This window comes from Amphiura filiformis, chromosome 1 (genome assembly GCF_039555335.1).
Source record: "Amphiura filiformis chromosome 1, Afil_fr2py, whole genome shotgun sequence".
NCBI lineage: Eukaryota > Metazoa > Echinodermata > Ophiuroidea > Amphilepidida > Amphiuridae > Amphiura > Amphiura filiformis.
Genome location: NC_092628.1, coordinates 45,861,712 through 45,877,850, shown reverse-complemented (window position 1 = coordinate 45,877,850; position 16,139 = coordinate 45,861,712). Strand labels below are relative to the sequence as shown.

Below are 16,139 nucleotides of genomic sequence, written 5' to 3'. Positions count from 1 at the left end.
CTTTGCTAAGTCTATACATCAGGTATTGGTAGAAATATAAATGTGGTAGATGTAGATTTGTTAAGGCAGTTTGGTTACTGCAAATAGCTGATTTAATATTGAAGGTTATAGAAAATATTGTGAACCTATAAAACTCCTAAGCATGAGCAAGCAAAAGAAACTCTACCATGTCTACCATTGCAACGGTGTTCGCTTCTCTCTTTTTAAAAATATGTGGTGCATGGTTCTTCAACGATTCATTGGGGACGTGAGTTTAATTTTATGTACCCACAAACGCTCGATTTACAAAATACAACAAATGATGATATAAAGTTACTTTATAGAAAATCTGGAAATTGTTTACTTATAAAATTTTGTGTATAATATTTTTGCATCTCATTTTGCAATAGTCAACTAAAAAGTTGTAAAAATGTTCCCATTTCCCGCAACGGTTGCAAAGTCTGTCATAGATGTATATGGAGATAATCATTAAAATCATGCCTGTCCTTTTTGTTTGACTAGATAGAGCAAACAATCATTTACAAAATAAGGAAATTAATATACTACAAGCCCCTATGTGGCATCTTGTCCTGAAACCTCAGTAATACTAGAGTAAGCGAATTATTGAACGCAATAAATAAGGACCGTTTTGTATGGTGCTTCTGCTACAGGAAAGACGACACTGCTGCCACTATACGCTTTCACCTACTTTCCCTGGATGTGGGCAAACGTGACATAATTAAATGAAAATCCTGAAAATACACAGATAAGCACCTTTTGTCAACGATCTGTCAGGGCGATTATCAGAGAGGGGTAACAAAACTCTGTGGTGGAATGCGATATTTTTAGGTGAAAAGTTAAATTATTTAAGAAAATAGTTTTGAAACATAATACTGGTAGAGTTCGCAGTGATTTAGGTCAAGAAATTCCAGTCAATAATAATTTTTAATGACATGCTGCTGTCGTAGGTTTTTACAACATACCATCAATCATGCGCGTAGACGCTAAAGATCCTATGCTCACTCATCTATCACGCACAGTTCGTTGACCTCAATATGTTTGCACATTCATAGAATGACCTTTGAATGTGTTGGGTACACAAACTCATACTCCACAACTTGAGGTCAAATTAGACCTGATGAGATATGATTATTGAGTGTGGTTGAACTGTCACAGTAGATATGAGGATATTTTGGTTCATTGAGACTCGGTGTGAGATGTACACCGAAAGTGAACCAAACATTTTAAGACCTACTACGGTGTGTATTCATGGTATTTGTACCAATCGAGAATCAATTCATACGGTATAAGAAGATTCCTACTGTCTATGCTGATGATACTAGAGAATACTTGAAATATATCAGGTATGCAGTAAGGAATCTACCCGTGTTTTTAATGGTTGTATTAGATAATTATCCTAAGCATGATGCGTAAATAAAATAAACAGGTATTGAAATAAAAGAATCGAGGTCAGCAATACGAAGAGAAAACCATTAAGTCGATTATTCTATCCTAGCCTAGTTCATGTATAATTCAGCCATCATGTTTGTATTACATCAAGGTAATTGTTTATTCATTCCATTCAATTGCAATAAAATGAATTTGAAGCGCCGTATTGACAATATACACATCATATCACAAGGGCTTTAAAATTAAGTCACCACCTACACTTTCATTAAAATGAAGGAGACACAATGCACTTTTACCATGTTTACCAAATTAAACATAAACATTAAGCGCGCTAACATGCAAAGTCACGAGATTACTAGATTACGGTTGGGCAATTAGGGCATAACATTAAATGCAGCGTATCAAGCAAGTGGACTACATCGGGAATACAATTCATATATTACATTATAATAGTTGACCCATTTAATGTATGTATTTTCTACCCTATATCAGATTGGAAAGCTGAGACGGTAATGAAAACAAGAAAAGTGGTGATGAAACAGGACTACAATAAATACAACCTACATCTCATATTTATAGTTGCTATAATTGGCAGCACGAAATCGATTTTGGTGATGATGACATTCTGCATGTCATCCTGTATGTAGAGCACGACTTTGTACCATATACACAAAATGACTATCCTGGTAGTACATCACAAATAGTACAATTACAAAACACTAACTAGATTCAGTCTCGCAACAATCTTTTTTAATTATTGCTCATGGGCCTGGGGAATACAAAAGCTTACCAAATTTAGCTGAAAATACCGAGATAAGAATACGCGCAACACTATGCTTGTTGAAAGTGCATCCATTAGATTCAAAGACATTTGTTCTCCAATAACTTCAAGATTCATCTTTAACATGCGTGTTTTTAATGTTTGAATAGAATCAAGATGATAATGGTAAAACCCTACCCGTTTCGACAGAATCACGAACTGAACCTGTAGATTATCGACTAATGGGGCTAGCTATAATAAATGAATCTGATGGGTAGTATTGCATTAGCTGATCATTTTTCTCGCGCGGTTTTCGGTAAAAGTGTGGTTTTTTGGTGTGTTTTTTTCGATTACACGTTTTCTCATTTACATTGTAAAATGAAATCAAACCTCACATTCTTCATCCGCTGCGTTGTCTCTCATACCCAACGGCCATGTTCGTTTTAGTCACATTAAATGATACGATCTTCGACAATTTGGGTAGGAGACTAATACCCATAATATGGAAAATTTACTTTACAGACTTTACAGAAAGGTTTTGGTTCGCACTGACACTCAAGTCTCTTACAAATCAGTGAATTCCCGATTTTAATAAGTCAAAAATGATCCGGCTTTATGATCACAACAAACGGATCTTAACTTGTGTTTTTAAATTACCCGTTAGATTTGGGGGGAAAATAATGATTGTTTTTAATGGAAAACGTGTTCTTTTGCTAAATCTATACAAATTTATAGAAATTCTAGCAATTACTGCGGTTTTTTCAGCATCTGAATTTACAATAATCCCAGTTGGGGCAGAAGTTGCAACGATGTCTGTTTAATAACCATTTAAAAAAACTCACGCATTTCCATTTTATTTGAATATTTGAAAAATAAAAGACGGTACGATGATGACACTGGCATTATACGACCGAATATAATATGTAGCTTTATCATGACCATAAACTTGCACGCATATCTATGAAAGTATATAACTATCAAATGTACGTACCTATTCTTCTGTAAAAAACCTGGTAATGAGTTATATATTCCAGGAACGGACGTTGTCTATGATCTTTGTTGGTAATTTTCACGGCTTTTTATCTGTTAAAAGATATAAATACAACCGATATTTCATTAGAATCAAAATATTAACGAAGTAAATAAATAAATAAATAAATAAATAAATAAATAAATAAATAAGCAAACAAACAAACAAACAAACAAACAAACAAATAAATAAATAAATATATAAATAAATAAATAAATAAAAAACTTTAAAAAAAAAAAAACACCTAACACACATATTTCCATTGTTTCACTTTTACACTACTTCCACCTTCATTATCGTATTACGGTAATATGTAACAGTATTGGTCAAGGAAATCCTTTCCTGCAAAACGTGAATGAGATAACACACACGAATGATAATAATATTAAATAATAGATCTAAACTAGTAAATTAACACGGCTTGTTCCTGTTGTGTCAGTCGCAGAAAGACACAAACAGAACCCAATTCCAATACCCTGTAGAAATCACCAGGAAGCATGTATGTCTATTGACTGCTCAGTACCAGAAGTGGGTAAGTGCAATAGCTGCCCTGTGAACATTTGGCAATTTACACAAAGTATATTGTATTCATTTACACATGGCAGCTATTGCACTTACCCTTTTCTAGCACTGAGCAGTCGCTATACTCTCTGTGATCCAATCACTATGAGCCATAATGATCGCAATCACAAAGGAATAGCTCAATGACCCCATTAAATAAGCAAAGCTTAATTTTTGACCTCAAATTTTGGAACATGAGTTTTTGTACCCAACACATTCAAAGGTCATTCTATGAATGTGCAAACATGCTGGGGTTAAAGAACTGTGTCCTGACATATGAAATTTATGCCAAGGAGCTCCAACCACACGAATCCTCGCGATTAAACATCCGGGCACTTCAATTAACTCTCCGCGAGCGGACGTTGGTGGCCAAATCGTAAACATTTATAGTTATCACCAAAGCTAATTATATTAATGCTCATTAGCACGTTGTATTTCGTTCGTTGCTCATCTAGTCATCAACATGGCCAAAGAAGAAAGAAACACGGTTTAGACAGCACCCTTTAGGGTCTGTGTATTAGTAGTCTCAACATGTATACCGATACGTTATATTGTAGTAGCTGAGAGCCATTTAAGCATCCGAATGCCAAGTAGCCAGGTAGTACACGACATCTGACACCGTTTGTCTGGTAATGGTAACTGCAAAAACACGTACGCATTACATCCTCAGCCAAACACCTTACTAGGTGATGTATCCACAATAAACAACACAACAATAACACATTTGAGAACAAAAACATACAATTAACAAAGCTTACCCAAATTGAAGCATGTTTATATTAGGTACGTGGATCTATAAGGATGATGTTAGAAATATTAGTAAAGACTGAGGCTCCGTTCAGCTCTGTAATTTAGAGCCGACTCTATTACTTTTTGGTACAATCACGATCGAAGTGAGGCTCTGCGTTTTTCTTCAAGTCATAGACAAAAGCAATGGGTACAGGGTTTTCCACATGACTTAGTTACGAGTCACATTTGTTGGAAATAGGAAATGAACAAATGTCATTTAAAAAGACCTAGAGAATTCTTTTATTACCCCTCCTTTATTTCTGAAGTAAAAGATTATTAACAAGCCTAGTTCTCCACTTGACATTTCCATTCAAGCATACGAAATACATTGCATTTTGGTTTCGTAAATGCTTGAATCATGGAAGTACTCAGAAATGTCCCAGTTGACATCAGTATAATGCTGTTATATTGCAAACATCTTTTGCAGGTTTGCTGTTTTACATTTCAACAACCATCTATCTATTCTAGATTAATATTATTGGGATTTCTTGTCTTCCCATAAACACTGCGCAACTTATATGAAAGTGGTTGGTACCAAATGTCATTTCAAACTTTTAAAACCCACCCACAGGCCACCGCCCATTTATGATTAAGAGCAGACTGCTCATCACTTTTCGCTGTACCTCTATACGTTAGGTGAGAGTCCACACTTAAAAAATATGTGCAGGCAATAGTTGTGTGATGCAAGTGGACACACATTTCCGGTCTACTACAGCAATGCATTGTGGGCTTTCATGAATTGCCCCTCTGACATAGATACAGTGACTTGATAGATGCCACATGACAGATGGTTGTATTATATCGACACATAAAACCGATGACATTCAACTTGAAAACATGTGTGAAATGAATGCAAACCACGACGATGAGAAGAAGATCTGTATCAATAATGGGATCGATTTATAAATCTAATAAGGTAATATTTGCCAAGAATTGTGTTTAAAATTAAACAACAAATGCAGCTCTATGAACCCATATTGGAAAAATAATAAATAAAGGGGAAAATCACAAAAACAAAACTCATACAATTTGATACAAACACACAAATTGGCATAACTGCAACCTGTCATACTGATAAGGGCACGGTGGCTCAGTGGATACGGCCTTGGACTCATAATCTGAGAGCTTGCTCGACGTGCGTGGGTTCGAGTCCCCGTCCCGCCACCGTGTTGTGCCCTTGGGCAAGGCGCTTTGCCTCGCTTGCCTCACCCCACCCAGGTGCAATGGGAAGCTGTTAGGGGTAGTTACAGTCGTTGTACTGATGAACCCTGCGCCATTTGTAGGCTGCAAACGTGGTTCCGATTATTCTATGACGGTAGTAGCCACAATGTCATTTCTTTTTCGACGAATTATACAAATTGGCTATTTGTAGTATCAAAGAGTGAATGTTGCATAAATAAATGAACAACTCATCAAATGATATATTTAAATAATATTTACATATTGCCTGAATCAAATAAAAATAAAGACAAGATACGTTTGATTGTTAGGATTTAAGGTATATGACTAATATACCTAAAAGAATAAGAAAAAAAAGTAACCAGTTGCCAAGTACGTCAGTTTCGAAAATTAGAACTTTTTCAATAAATGTTATTGACTTAATTAACGAATTACGAGAAAGATATTTCTGGTATTACATGAAAATATTAATATCTCTGGATTTATCAATTTTCCATTAAAAGAGGAAATACGGTAAAATTGCACCCAGAACCGAAATTCGCACGCCCCTACAAATATTTATAGTGTAACACTATTTTTAAAGCATATGAGACATTTTCACATTTATATGTAAATTATGTTTGTGCCTGTATACTTCAGCTTATTATTTTTGCAAGAATCCATTTAAATAAAGCTTTACTCCTAATAACACCGCTATATCTCATCATAAAGCAATCACGACAGACATGACAGAGGATAAAATGTTGGCATGAGCAGTAATCTTACCACGCATATCAGGAATGGTGTATATAGATCTAACCCCTCCCCTCACGACATTGGCATAGCCAGGATTTGTCCAGATATGGCGCAAGAGGAAAGGCGACTTTCAAGGGGGGGAGTTGACGAATATTGTCAAAAATCTCCAAAATCATGGCAGCCAGCATCCAACAGGGGAAAGGTGGAAGGGAGGGATTATCCCGCAGATGGTACCCTTCCCCACCCCTTGGATATTCGCTGTCAAAGTGACGTAATAATCGGATTAACTACCATAGCAATAGTTGATTAACTACCATAGCAATTAGATGAATAAAATTTTTTAATAGATCGCCATGTACTACAAGCAGGTTGCACTCATCACTTGCGATGTCTGCAATCATAGATTAAATACAATATATGCATAGGTACCGCGTGAACGTTGTAGTGCAGGGCAATCTATTCAAAAATTGTACTCATCTATTGCTATGGTAGTTAATCCGATTATTTATACGTCACCTCGACAGCGAATGCCACTGCTTCACATGTAGATTACTGTGAATAATGACGTATGGTATTAATTGGCAAACGGCAGCAGCTCAAAATCCATGGTCTATGGAGAATACCATTAATACATCCGGATCTTATATTTTGTGCTCGATTTTGTATTCTTTTCCTTTTCTAGTACATAAATAATGTAAACATGGTAAATGAAGGAAACTGTTTGCGCGATAGGAAGTTTGTTAAGAATACACTCGGCATGTTGCTAAAAATACACACGCACTTAAATATTTATTGTCAAGTGACTATTGTTTCCGCAGTCTGGTTATGAACGAATTCAATCGCGACTTTTTATTGCATGCTGAGACTTTTCTACTATCATGACTATATTTAATTTATTTGTTTATAGCAGTTGAAGTCCTACTCTTCAGTTACGATACAGGAACTGTAATAAAAATTATTAACTAAAATACACCATCACATCCCTTGAAAAATGGAAACGGGGTCCGATCAGTTCTATTTAATTACTTTTAATTTTACTTGTATGAGCGGGGGGCCCCATTTTTTTTTAAACGGGAACACGACTGGTTATTTAGCCCAGTTTTCCAGACACCCGAACACATTATGGTTTAAAACACTTGAGGTACCGAACATAATAAATGGTTAGTTTATTTTTTCAATAATTCCAGCTGATCTTGTCTTTTGCAAAAATATTGCCGCCCACATTTTGTACCTGGAAATTTCTGCCTCCCCTGCCTATATGCCGCTACTGAAATAGCGCGTAAATTTAGGGTAACAGGGGATGAAAATAAATATACAAAAAAGCAGGAATTCGACCAAAAGAAGGAAAAGTAACACCCTGTATAATATTTACATAATAACTGGGCTATTACAGAAAGTAAGTGCATTGCACCCTTCCTACCATGCCTATAGAGGAGTAAATTTTAATAAATGAAATATTTGGATTTCCAGGTTGTTTCCTGAAAACGATTGGAAGTCCAGTTGCCAATGTTACTGGGAAAATTAGGCCAATATTACTGGGAAATTTGGGCCAATGTTTCTGGGAAAAACCCTCAAACTATTTTTTGCTGGATTTTTTCCTATTTAGATACTTTGAAAGTCAAATTGAAATTTGGATGTCAACATTTCCCCATTATCTGATTATCAGCATATTATGCACTGCGTATTTTGACCTCTCCCCAAGCAAACGCTGGAGGCGCATCGTATTCTGAATCGACCGAATTCCAAACTCCTCTATATATATAATTGTGCATTTATCATGTTTATTTTCTGGAATAGCCGATTATATAACATGATTACAGAATATAATATGCAAAACTTAGGCCTATATGTAAAACATTTTCAGAAGATATGTGAAAATTTTACAAGATGTGTCTTCTACAGATGTTTATGTAAATTTTACATGCTACTTTTGGAGTTCTAATTTTACATAGGATTGTGTAACAAATTCTCCTTTGTAACATTTTTTTTGCAGTAAACACAAGTAAATGGTGCACAGTTTACAAAACAAACACCATTACCAGTTATATGGCTTTCATTTATTATAAGAAAAGAAAAATAGCGAGGTGAAAACAACTTCTCTATGGAATTGTATTTTCATAAACATGATAAATGAAATACGTGAAATACGACGCAGCGGTTTTTAATGAAATTATATTTTATTTGATTTTTATCTAACTTGATATATAGGGCGAAATGTGACCGACATAAACATCATATCAATTGACTGAGCAGACAACCTATTATAACTATTTAAGTTCTGCTCAATTTGTCCTTATACTATATGGCCTATACTTTACGAGCTTGTGAGACTATAGTATTAAGCTTGCTGATGAAATTAAAAATGTTGTTATATCAGGCGGATTTATCCTCCTAGATATACTGTGATCCTTTTCGCTGTCTTTAAAATGCTACGAGTGTGAGACGCTTGCACCGTTGTTGGCCAAACTTGGCCGCAAGAAGGACTGGCCCAAGGTTCATATGGGTTGTACACAGATAGGGGTCAAAGGTCAATTGTTACTGTTTTGCATGAAGTGTGTGGTGGAGTAGACAAATGCATGTTTTAGGTAAAAGTTTGGTTAAGGGACGCACCATTTGAGTCCCTTTCATATTTTTTTGTCCCTGAAGGCGGCGGATTTTTTTTTCTTTTCTTTATTATGCAGATTTGGGTGTGTGACATTTTTGTTCGTCTCACTAGTGGGCGAATTTTTTCTTTTTCTTTCGACCCCCCCCCCTTCCCCGGAAATCAAATGGTGTGCACTTAGGTTGAATGTGTGTTATGTAAGTTTTTTTAAAAATTATTTTAAAATAAATATAATAGTAATGTTTCCGTAATCAAAGCAACCTAAAGGTAAATATAATATTGCATTACAAATTAGTCACAATATTATATATATTGGGACTTATTTGAGAATTATATTGCAATATTACAAATTCCATCTTCATTTTTATTAAATCATCATTAAATCATTTATTGCATGCTATTTTTTATGATTATTCTCTCCGCGAGGTCGAATGGTGCATATATCTGAGTAAAAATGGTAGTTATATAAAACAAGAGCACCAATGGCGCTGTGGCTCTGTGCTTTTTTGAATGTGAAAGTAATTGCAGTCGAATGTGCAACAGGTGAAATCATGTACATTGTATGTGCCAGATCACATGCAATCATACATCTTGCTGGTTGGTAGCTATATCTTATTTGCAGAGCATAATACATCCATCAATAAGTTTCATATCCACATGAGGTTTTAGTAATTTGACCACAGATGACCCCTGAGTGACCTTGGATGACCCCAAAATGACATTCCAAAAATTTGGCTTGAAATGTTGACTGTACCCACCAAGTTTCATGCCCATGCGAGTTTTAGTAACTTAACCTCAGATGACCCCTGGGTGACCTCGGATGACCCTGAAATGACCTTCCAAAAATTTGACTCTAAATGTTGACTGTACCCACAAAGTTTCATGCCCATACAACAGTTTTTAGTAATTTGACCTCAGATGACCCCGAAATAACCGTCTGAAAATTTGACTCTAAATGTTAAGTGTACCCACCAAGTTTCATGCCCATACAAGTTTTTAGTAATTTGACCTCAGGTGACCCCTTGGTGACCTCGGATGACCCTGAAATGACCGTCCGATAATTTGACTCTAAATGTTGACTGTACCCACCAAGTTTCATGCCCATACGACAGTTTTAGTAATTTGACCTCAGATGACCCCTTGGTGACCTTGGATGACCCTGAAATTACCTTCCGAAACTTTGACTCTAAATGTTGACTGTACCCACCAAGTTTCATGCCCATACGAGTTTTAGAAATTTGACCTCAGATGACCCCTTGTGAGCTCAGATGACCCTGAAATAACCGTCCGAAAATTTGACTCATAATGTTAAGTGTATCCATCAAGTTTCATGCTCATACGACAGTTTTAGTAATTTGACCTCGGATGACCCCTAAGTGACCTCGGATGACCCCAAAATGACCGTCAGAAAATTTGACTCTAAATGTTAACTGTACCCACCAAGTTTCATGCCCATACGACAGTTTTTAGTAATTTGACCTTAGATGACCCCTGGATGACCTCGAGTGACCTTCACCCACTAACCAATACAAACTTGTTCTGTCTGGGGTCAAGATGCACCCGCCCACCAAGTTTGAAGAACGTGCGACACCTAGTCTCCGAGAAAAAAGGTTTTTGCATATTATGCATAAATTATGCAAATTAGGTAGGTAATTACCATATTTTGCGCTGAAAATCGAATCAGGTCGAGATCCTCTGGTCATGCTACCCCACCACGTTTCATCATCATAGGGCTTAGCATTCTTACGGATCCCCAGAAACAGCTTCACAAGGCGGATTTCTTCAGATTTCCAACCATTTTGTAGAAGCGTTCCGCATAAATTATGCAAGTTAACAACTAAATGCGCATACTTTTCGCCAAAAACTAATCAGGTGATCAGCAGGTGTGTATCATTCCTGTCACAAGGTTTCGTTACCATGCGCCGCTATCAATTTGCGCTGATATTCGCATAAATTATGCAAATTAGCTATGTTAATTTGCATATTTTCACCGAAAACATACGATTACGGAGCAAACTTGGATACCCTTCCTCCCACCAAGTAGCGTCCCTGTAGGTCTTACGGTTCCCCAGATACAGCTCCGGACGGACATTCGGACATCCCACCCCCACACACAGACGGAAATAGTGATTACTAAGTCCCATCCTGAACAAAGTTCAGAAATGAAATTTTATCAATTTGCGCTGATTTTCGCATAAATTATGCAAATTAGCTATGTTAATTTGCATTATTTTTCACCGAAAACATACAATTACGGAGCAAACTTAGATACCCTTCCTCCCACCAAGTAGCGTCCCCGAGGGCTTACCGGTCCCCAGATCCAGCTCCCGACGGACACACGGACATCCACCCCCGGACAGACAGAAATACTGAGGCGAGACAAAAAATGAAATTTTATAACAAATTTTTGTGACTTGAGATCATTTGCATTTTTTTGTAAACACCAAAACTGGTCTGTCCTGACATGTCTGTTGTGTCATGTGTGTTGAACCCGGTCCAACCGAACAATCGTAAGTTCTGTTCGGATCTGGATCTGCCTGGCATGCTGTACTCCGATTAAGCAGGACTAGCCTACATCACATCAGTGTTTATTTCTGATAGATTTCACTTCATGATTTTTTCTTCAATTTCATCACTTACGAAAGTACAAAAGTAGACAATCTAGTAGTCAGTAACAGTATAGTATAACCTCGGAGCAGTTCGTGTGAGAGCTACGTACATGGAAATTGGAATAGTAGTACATGGCTTCCGAATTTGGAACTTCACATGTTCAACTTGTCATGCCGGTCGAGTCCCGCGTTTACAACTAAAATCAAACCACTTCTAGATTAAGTCCATCGCTGAATTTTACAAATAACTTAAATAAACATCTTTATATTTAATAAAAAATATATTATGGTATGCTCGTAAATGCTTCAGAATGACATTTACCAGAAGCTCATGAGCTCAGAACCCGGGCTCAGAATGGTAAACAAACTAGCGTATTTTCACCTCGATTATGCACCGTAGCTCTCTGTGGTTGAGTTTGCAAGGTCAGTGGGTCAGTGAACTTAGTCTCCTATGCAGCCAGTTTGGTTACGCTCCCTCCACAAAAATGTGGAACCAAACTGGCTGCTGTGGAGACTACTGCAAGAATCGATCAATCACACAAAACTGTTTGCTGATTGGTTCAGAAATGGTGATGTCATCAATCAAGAAAAACTAATCGATTTATTGGTTCAAAATAGCCTCATAGAAAAGTACGAAGTTTGTTGAGCATCGCAGCTTATCGGTAAAAACGTGACCTTTAACAAAAAAATCGGCACAGTGCTTCCGTACTGCACTTGCGCAAGCCAAATAGTCCCCCAGAAAAGTCATTTGTTCAGATTTATTCGGGGATTTATTCAAGATTCAGACATGTTCTTGACTATTTCTTGACATTCCTTACCTATCTCTTTATTTAAATTATAAAGAAATAGTGAAGAAAAGTTAAGAAGTAGTCAAATAATTTCTGATCTGAACTAGATCTTAAGAAATGTACCTCCATTGGTTTCCGTCTGTATTACGCATCTCAAATTATACAGACCAGAATAATCTCTAGCACACACAGGGAACCAAGATATAACTCGATTATCGTGACTATTTTGGTCTTTTTACCCAAAAATAATACTTTTATCGCCTGAATTTCAATAAAATCTGGAGTGCAATCGATTCAAAAATAACTTAGCCAAACTTAGAAACGAAACTTAAGTCTTCATATCAGTCATTAAATGATCCTTAGCATAAAAACCAACAGCGTATTGTGGCCTGAAAATGAATGCTAGTTAGTTGCATGACAAAGGCACTGATAAGCTCCGCTCAGAGCCAAAAAAACGACTAAAGATTTAGATGACTAATGTATTTCGATTGACACTACTTCCACGATTGAAACGGTCCTGTAATATTAAATGTGAATATACAATTTATACATGAATGCGGACGTCGACTTCTATGGCAAACCTAATGTGCAAATTAATAGAGCAACCAGATTTTTCGATCGATCATTTCTCGACCGAGAAAATTGTGCAGATAAAATGGTACTATAAATTAGCTATTTCCTATATTATTTTCTGATCATATTTTTATTGCGTTTTTACATTCCTTAATAAATATGTTAAAAAAAGAAGGAATACAACATTTGCCAAAAGAAGATTCAAATGTGCCCTTCAAGCCAGGAATACTACCATAGCAATAGGTTAAAACAATTTATAAACAATATATCGCACTGCACTAGTTCGTTCACGCGGTACTTCTGCATTGAAAAATAGATGTCTATAGAATGTTCATATCATGCTGATCACTCGCACCTGTAAGATCAGTATCTTTGAAAAGAACGGTATTGTATTCAATCTATGATTGCAAACATACACAGATGATGAGTGCAACCTGCTTGTAGTGCTGGGCGATATAATCAAAATTGTTTTCACCTATTGCGTAGTTAATCCTGTTACATCATCACTTCTACGGCGAATATAAATCTCCTGCATCATCAGAGGAAAAAAAAAATATTGAAATACGGGGACCTAGAATTTAATAACTCGATAAATAATTGAAAACTTCGGAACCTTTGGAAACGATTCCAATTAACTTTCATATTTAACCAGGCGTAACCCATTGCGAGTTGTATTCTTCTGATGTTGTATTCATATATGCGAATCGAAGAAGCTCATCAAAAAATATGTTGTTTACCTTGCGGCGCAAATAGCTCGTTTGCTTCAGCAAGTAGTTTTTATAAAAACAGCACATTTCAATAGAATATTGTTCGTACCTCATTTATATTCTCCGCTAGTTGGTCTTTCAGCATAGTATACTGGGAAAATGGATGTTTTTATATCAAATTTACACTTCGTTTAACTAGCTTTTCCAATTGTAAACTTTATTTGAAATAAACAAATTTGAATTGAATCATTTTACCCCCAAACGTGTATGCAAAGCTATGTGAAAATTCGTCTTTATTTTATTTTCCACCTTGTAATCTCTATGACATATCTTCCTGGACTTACATCGCTATACCTTATATGGCCTATGTACATACATGTCCGGCTTCATTTCAAAAGTGGACCATTTGGTATTTTGTTATCGCCTCACACTGGAGATATATATCTCATTTCCAATAAGTATCGGGTGTCAGACATTGTGATAGAAAGAAGAGCCAGGTTGAAGGACATTATCTAGCAGCAACGAAATGGATAGCACTTCACAGTATAATTTGGCTACAAACAAAATAATAGTCCATGTATTACGAAAAGCCAAATATTTTGATTCATTTAACAGTCGTATAACTTAGGGCATATTGACAAAACAAACAGGTAGGCAGACAGAGACTGACTGATGGACGTGCGGACACCGGACAAGCAAAAAAAAAAAAGGACGGATGCAGTGGCGTAAGGGCACGGGTGGGGCACGTACCCCTATCAATTTTAAAATTGTTCCTATAGGAAAATCGCCTAAAATCGGCTAGTGCCCCCTCCTACAATCAGCCTCGAAGCCCACCCCACCCCATCATGGTCCCCCCAGGATGACTCACGCTATAAAACTGGACGGACTTGTGGACAAACGATGAAACAAACTGAAAACGAGATCGAAAGATGTATAGATTGAAGACCGTTGGCGAATTTCAAAGATACTGCCAATATAGTTGGAACTGCCGACTCAACCATATCTAGATCCAGAATGTTCATGGTTTTTTGTGGGTTTTTTTGTGTGTGTTTTTTTTGCATTAAATGTCGTTGTATATACATTACATTACATTATACATGGAAATAATCCAATGTATTTACAGCTTTTCAGAACATGGTCGCTAAAATCTCAGCTGTGCAGGTGACAGAATAATAGAATTCATCTGCTGATTTCCTTTTTTCTTTGCTACCATGGTAACACAGTGTACTGTTGCCATGGTGAAGTCATCTAATGAGCAATGTGACCATTAAATCGGATTTAAGCCAAATGACAGTCTGTTTCACCTCTCGGAATTAAATTGAATAAATTTACGAATACCACGAAAAATAAAGGGCAAAAGAGAAGTTAATTAAGCGACCATCTTAAATTTGTCAATTGAGCTAACATAGTAAATTTGTCAATTGAGTGTAATAACAAAAGAAAAATATTTGGACAACCACAAAATGTATCTCTGTCTAGTTGTAAATATTTCTGAAAGCCTGCATGATTGGGAGTTTGCTTTATAGGAATATATGACAATGGCTATCAGCAACAGCCCAACAAACACAAATATGTTTGTAAAATGTTATGAACGCATTCTGGTTTTGGTGAGAACTTTTCATTTGCGGGTTAGCCTACATACACGTTTTATATGCAAATACCGTAAAAATTCGATAGTTAGCATAATGTGCTTACTACGAGCGCTTTTGAAAACATGAAATTATGCCAAAGTCCGGCGCTTTAGCAACTGAGCTAATGGGCTTGAGACACACATTTGCAGGTTTACTTGTTCGTATATAACTATGTGTATCAATGATTTGCTCAAAAATCCTGTTCACTTATGTGGATGGGGCTCTTCATGTTTCCATGTTTTAAAAGCGCTCGATAGTAAGCACATATGCTAACTATCGAGGTTTTTGCGATAAATAACCCGACATTAAATCGTTTTCTGTCAAACGTTTTATGTTTACTGGGGTCAGCCTCAAATCCATTATATTGATTTTGGTTTTGAAATATGACCATTTACTCATCACCATCGCCAGATTTACACAATCCCCAGGACAAAATCACGGTGATTTACTTGAATTGTGATCAATTTTCTTGAAATATAATAATGCTCTACGCCTCTTCCTTATAGCGTTCTACTTTCACATTTTACTTCCTGGTGTAAGGTTACGATTGTAAGTACGTATACCTGTCAGGGAATAAATCATGAATTACTATGTCTATCATCACCATCATCGCGTGATCAATTAAGATACAATTACCTCCAATGATCTCATGAATACACATATCATGACAACTACTCTTCAAATCGTTAATTAAAAATGCAATTTTTATAATGGCTTCAATGCTTGAAAGCTGCAATTATATACTTTCCCTGAACTGATGCCTCTCGTATTAATGAATATCTTTCA

At 36.4% G+C, this 16,139-nt stretch overlaps 1 protein-coding gene across 1 annotated transcript in view; it reads right to left on the bottom strand.

The window, feature by feature from the left end:
* The window catches only part of LOC140147717 (uncharacterized), a 130,745-nt gene that overhangs the window by 96,322 nt on the left and 18,284 nt on the right, over window positions 1-16,139 (bottom strand). Inside the window, exon 2 of the mRNA XM_072169480.1 lies at window positions 3,141-3,232. The gene's annotated coding sequence lies outside the window, so the exon portion shown is untranslated. The remainder of the gene's footprint in view (window positions 1-3,140; window positions 3,233-16,139) is intronic.